Source organism: Amblyraja radiata, unplaced genomic scaffold (genome assembly GCF_010909765.2).
Source record: "Amblyraja radiata isolate CabotCenter1 unplaced genomic scaffold, sAmbRad1.1.pri scaffold_621_ctg1, whole genome shotgun sequence".
Lineage (NCBI taxonomy): Eukaryota > Metazoa > Chordata > Chondrichthyes > Rajiformes > Rajidae > Amblyraja > Amblyraja radiata.
In genome coordinates this window covers 46786-52785 of record NW_022630657.1, presented here as the reverse complement: position 1 = coordinate 52785, position 6000 = coordinate 46786, and positions in this window count along the sequence as shown.

The following is a 6000-nucleotide window of genomic DNA, read 5'->3' as shown; positions in this document are numbered from 1 at the left end:
AATACTCCACACCCCCATCCCACCCTCCTGAACACTCCACACCCCTTCCCTGATGAGCGGGTACCCCGTTGACAAACGGCGCCACTCTCCCCGGGGATTTGCCGTGGCGCGTACAGCGGTAGAGTTGCTGCCTTACAGCAAAATGCAGCGCTGGGGACCTGGGTTCGATCCCGACTACGGGCGCTAACCGTACGGAGTTTGCACGTTCTCCCCGTGACCTGCGTGGGTTTTCTCCCAGATCTCCGGCTTCCTCCCACATTCCAAAGACGTGCAGGTTTGCAAGTTAATTGGCTTGGTGAATGTCAACATTGTCCCTAGTGGGTGTAGGATACGTTTGTGACATCCAGTGGTGGTGATTATAGGCAAAGATACAGAGCAACGGAGACGTGCTGTATCCCCTCTCTACCCCCTCCCTATCTGCCCCCCTCCTCTCACCCCCCTCTCCTCTCTCCCCACCCCCGTTCTCTTTACCCGCCCCCTTCTCCTCTCCCCCTACCCCCCTTCTACTCTTCCCCTCCCCCCTTCTCCTCTCCCCCACCCCCCTTCTCCTCTCCCTCCCCCCTCTCCTCTCCCCACCCCTTCTCTCTCCCCCTTCTCCTCTCCCTCACCCCTTCTCCTCTCCCTTTCCCCTCTCTCCCTCCCCCCTTCTCCTCTCCCCTTCCCCCTTCTCCAATATTTGCTGTTGTGGGTTGTCGGGAGGTATTGTAGGTGAATGCTAGTAAAACTACTCCCTGACAGTCGCCTAGATAGTCACCTCAGTGGGACAGGTCGATAAGTGAGTGGGAATAGCGTAGATCAGGAGAGCCGTGACCAGCTGTGTCACTCCTTGTCCATCCCACTCTCCAAGTCGCGTATAGACACAAAATGCCGGAGTAACATCCAATTTCCTCTCTGTGTCTGTGGACCCACTCCAAGCACCAAAGGCCCATTGGTCTGTGGAGCTGCTCGATACATGATTGGCTTTGTAGAGATCGGAGCCAGATGTCACCGTGTACCGGCATTCGGCCCTACACAGCCCTGCTAGCCCGACAGGGTTCAGTTTAGAGATACAGCGCGGAAACAGGAGGCAAAAGTCGGCCATCTTGAAACAGGCCCCAAACTCTCGCCCTCCTCTCCCTGCTTCACTTCATCCCTTTTTACTTCGCATCCAGCGCGGAAACAGGCCCTTCGGCCCACCGAGTCCGTACTAGCCGACCAGCGTTCGCCCGTTCACACACACTAGTTTAGTTTAGAGATACAGCGGGGAAACAGGCTTCGGCCCCACCGAGTCCGTACTAGCCCCGACCAGCGATCAATCGCCCGTTCACACACTAGTCTAGTTCAGAGATACAGCGCGGAAACAGGCCCTTCGGCCCCACCGAGTCAGTACTAGCCCGACCAGCGATCGATCGCCCGTTCACACACTAGTTTAGTTCAAAGACACAGCACGGAAACAGGAGGCAAAAGTCGGCCATCTTGAACCAGGCCCCAAACTCTCGCCCTCCTCTCCCTGCTTCAACTATTCCCTTTTTACTTCAGAGATACAGCGCGGAAACAGGCTTTGGCCTAGCGAGTCCGTGTCGACCAGCGATCGCCCGCACATCAACACTATCCTACACACACTAGGGACAATTTACACGAGTCAGAATATAGAAGAGAGATCGAGCAACTGTCCATATGGTGCCAGCGCAATAACCTGGCCCTCAACACCAGCAAAACCAAGGAACTGATTGTGGACTTTGGAAGGAGTAGGAGGGGGACCCACAGCCCCATTTATATCAACGGGTCGATGGTTGAAAGGGTCAAGAACTTCAAATTCCTGGGCGTGCACATCTCTGAAGATCTTTCCTGGTCCGAGAACACTAACGCAATTATCAAAAAAGCTCATCAGCGCCTCTACTTCCTGAGAAGATTACGGAGAGTCGGATTGTCAAGGAAGACTCTCTCTAACTTCAACAGGTGCACAGTCGAGAGCATGCTGACCGGTTGCATCGTGGCTTGGTTCGGCAATTTGAGCGCCCTGGAGTGGAAAAGACTACAAAAAGTAGTAAACACTGCCCAGTCCATCATCGGCTCCGACCTTCCTTCCATCGAGGGGATTTATCGCAGTCGCTGCCTCAAAAAGGCTGGCAGTATCATCAAAGACCCACACCATCCTGGCCACACACTCATCTCCCTGCTACCTTCAGGTAGAAGGTACAGGAGCCTGAAGACTGCAACAACCAGGTTCAGGAATAGCTACTTCCCCTCAGCCATCAGGCTATTAAACCTGGCTCGGACAAAACTCTGATTATTAACAACCACTTTCTGTTATTTGCACTTTACCAGTTTATTTATTCATGTGTGTATATATTTATATCATGGTATATGGACACATTTATCTGTTTTGTAGTAAATGCCTACTATTTTCTGTGTGCTTAAGCAAAGCAAGAATTTCATTGTCCTATACAGGGACACATGACAATAAACTCACTTGAACTTGAACTTGCTTGTAATACAGTGGCTTGCAAAAGTATTCATACCCCTTGAACTTTTCCACATTTTGTCACGTTACAACCATAAACGTAAATGTATTTTATTGGGATTTTATGTGATAGACCAACACAAAGTGGCGCATAATTGTGAAGTGGAAGGAAAATGATACATGGTTTTCACATTTTTTTACAAATAAAAAACTGAAAAGTGTGGCGTGCAAATGTATTCAGCCCCCTTTACTCTGATACCCCTAAATAAAATCCAGTGCAACCAATTGCCTTCAGAAGTCACCTAATTAGTAAATAGAGTCCACTTGTGTGTAATCTAATCTCAGTATAAATACAGCTGTTCTGTGAAGGCCTCAGAGGTTTGTTAGAGAACATTAGTGAACAAACAGCATCATGAAGCCCAAGGAACACACCAGACAGGTCAGGGATAAAGTTGTGGAGAAGTTTAAAGCAGGGTTAGGTTATAAAAAAAATCCCAAGCTTTGAACATCTCACGGAGCACTGTTCAATCCATCATCCGAAAATGGAAATAGTATGGCACAACTGCAAACCTACCAAGACATGGCCGTCCACCTAAACTGACAGGCCGGGCAAGGAGAGCATTGATCAGAGAAGCAGCCAAGAGGCCCATGGTAACTCTGGAGGAGCTGCAGAGATCCACAGCTCAGGTGGGAGAATCTGTCCACAGGACAACTATTAGTCGTGCACTCCACAAATCGGGCCTTTATGGAAGAGTGGCAAGAAGAAAGCCATTGTTGAAAAAAAGCCATAAGAAGTCCCGTTTGCAGTTTGCCACAAGCCATGTGGGGGACACAGCAAACATGTGGAGGAAGGTGCTCTGGTCAGATGAGACCAAAATTGAAGTTTTTGGCCTAAATGCAAAACGCTATGTGTGGCGGAAAACTAACACTGCACATCACCCTGAACACACCATCCCCACTGTGAAACATGGTGGTGGCAGCATCATGCTGTGGGGATGCTTTTCTTCAGCAGGGACAGGGAAGCTGGTCAGAGTTGATGGGAAGATGGATGGAGCCAAATACAGGGCAATCTTGGAAGAAAACCTGTTAGAGTCTGCAAAAGACTTGAGACTGGGGCGGAGGTTCACCTTCCAGCAGGACAACGACCCTAAACATACAGCCAGAGCTACAATGGAATGGTTTAGATCAAAGCATATTCATGTGTTAGAATGGCCCAGTCAAAGTCCAGACCTAAATCCAATTGAGAATCTCTGGCAAGACTTGAAAATTGCTGTTCACAGACGCTCTCCGTCCAATCTGACTGAGCTTGAGCTATTTTGCAAAGAAGAATGGGCAAAAATTTCAGTCTCTAGATGTGCAAAGCTGGTAGAGACATACCCCAAAAGACTTGCAGCTGTAATTGCAGCGAAAGGTGGTTCTACAAAGTATTGACTCAGGGGGGCTGAATACTTTTGCACGCCACACTTTTCAGTTTTTTATTTGTAAAAAAATTTGAAAACCATGTATCATTTTCCTTCCACTTCACAATTATGCACCACTTTGTGTTGGTCTATCACATAAAATCCCAATAAAATACATTTACATTTGTGGTTGTAACGTGACAAAATGTGGAAAAGTTCAAGGGGTATGAATACTTTTGCAAGCCACTGTAAGTCCATTGGGACGACAGATGGCACAATGGGCTAAGTGTTCGGCTGGCGACCGGAAGGTAGCCGGTTCGAATCCCGCTTGGAGTGCATACTGTCGTTGTGTCCTTGGGCAAGACACTTCACCCACCTTTGCCTGTGTGTGAATGTGTGTGAGTGATTGGTGGTGGTCGGAGGGGCCGTAGGCGCAGATTGGCAGCCACGCTTCCGTCAGTCTGCCCCAGGGCAGCTGTGGCTACAGAAGTAGCTTACCACCACCGAATGTGACTGAGGAGTGAATGAATAATGCGATGTAAAGCGACTTGAGTATTAGAAAGGCGCTATATAAATCCCATCCATTATTATTATTATTATAAATGCAGACCACGTCTTTTGGAAGTGGTCTGCTTTGCCTGCTAGGAGGAGTCTCATATCTTCCAGGTGTAATGTTTCGAACATGTTTGAAATCCACATTTTTATTGTTGGTATAGGAGCGTTTTTCCAGAATTTGAGTATAAGCTTTTTTCCCACTATTAGCCCGTAATTAAGTAAATTCTTTTGAAACACGTTTAGTTCAGGGCTACCTTCCGTTGTTCCAAAAATAATCCATTCTGGTTTCGGTATGAGTTTTATTTTAAATAATTTTGTGAAGATTTCAAATATTTCGTTCCAGAATTTTTGGATTTTTATACAAAAAACAAAAGAGTGCGCTATGGTAGCTTCATGAGACTGACATTTATCACAAATGGGTGAGACGTTGGGGAAAAGTTTATTTATTTTGTTTTTTGAATAGTATAGTCTATGTAATGTTTTGAATTGAATTAGAGTATGTCGTACGTTGATCGAGCATTTATGCACATATAGTAAGTGTTTATCCCAGCTCTCTTTTGAAATTGTTATAGCTAGTTCTTGTTCCCAGTCTCTTCTAATACCATCAGTTGTAGGTATTTCTATATTTAAAATAGTGTTGTATAAGTATGATATTAGGTTTGCTGATTCGGCCTTTGTCTTCATTGCTTCGTCCAGTAAGTCTGGAGGCATGTTATGATAGTCTTTTATATTTTTTCAGATAGTCACACAATTGAAGATATTTAAAATATTGATTATTTCTCAAATTATATTTCAGTTGTAATTGTTGAAATGATAATAAATTTCCAAATTCATACAAGTCTCCGAGCGTTTTGATTCCCATTCTTTCCCATTGTGTAAATGATTTATCTATAATTGAAGGTTTAAACGACGGGTTATTGACTATTGGTATTAAAAGAGATAGATTTCTTAATTTTAGATTCTGTTTTATTTGTTTCCAAGTTCTAATTGTGCTATGTATCATTGGATTTTTATTGTAATTTTTGTTATTCAGATTCATTGGTGAGAGGAGAGTCGCTCCTGTATTACACGGAGAGCAGTCCTCTCTCTCCATTACAATCCAGTCCACCTGCTGGGCAGAGTTGTCCAGCAGGTGAATCATATTTTTAATGATTCCAATCGACTGCCCAATTATAGTACATAAAGTTAGGGAGCGCTAGACCACCCATCTCTTTTGGTTTACTAAGGTGTGTTCTTTGTATTCTGTGGGATTTATAATCCCATACAAAATTTGTAATGTTTGAGTCCAATTTTTTGAAAAACTTTTTTGGAAGATATATAGGTATTGATTGGAATAAATATAGGATTTGTGGTAAAAATATCATTTTTATGGCATTTATTCGACCTATTAAAGACATCGGGAGCGTTTTCCAGAATTTGATTAGATTATTTAGTTTCTTAAGTAAGGGACTATAATTGGCATTAAACATAGCGTGATAGTTTCTAGTAATTTCAATTCCCAAATATTTGAATTTTTCTGTGGCTATTTTAAAGGGGAATTTCAAGAGATGTGTTGAGTCTTTCGGTTTTATCGACATGATTTCACTTTTGTTCCCTCTCTTC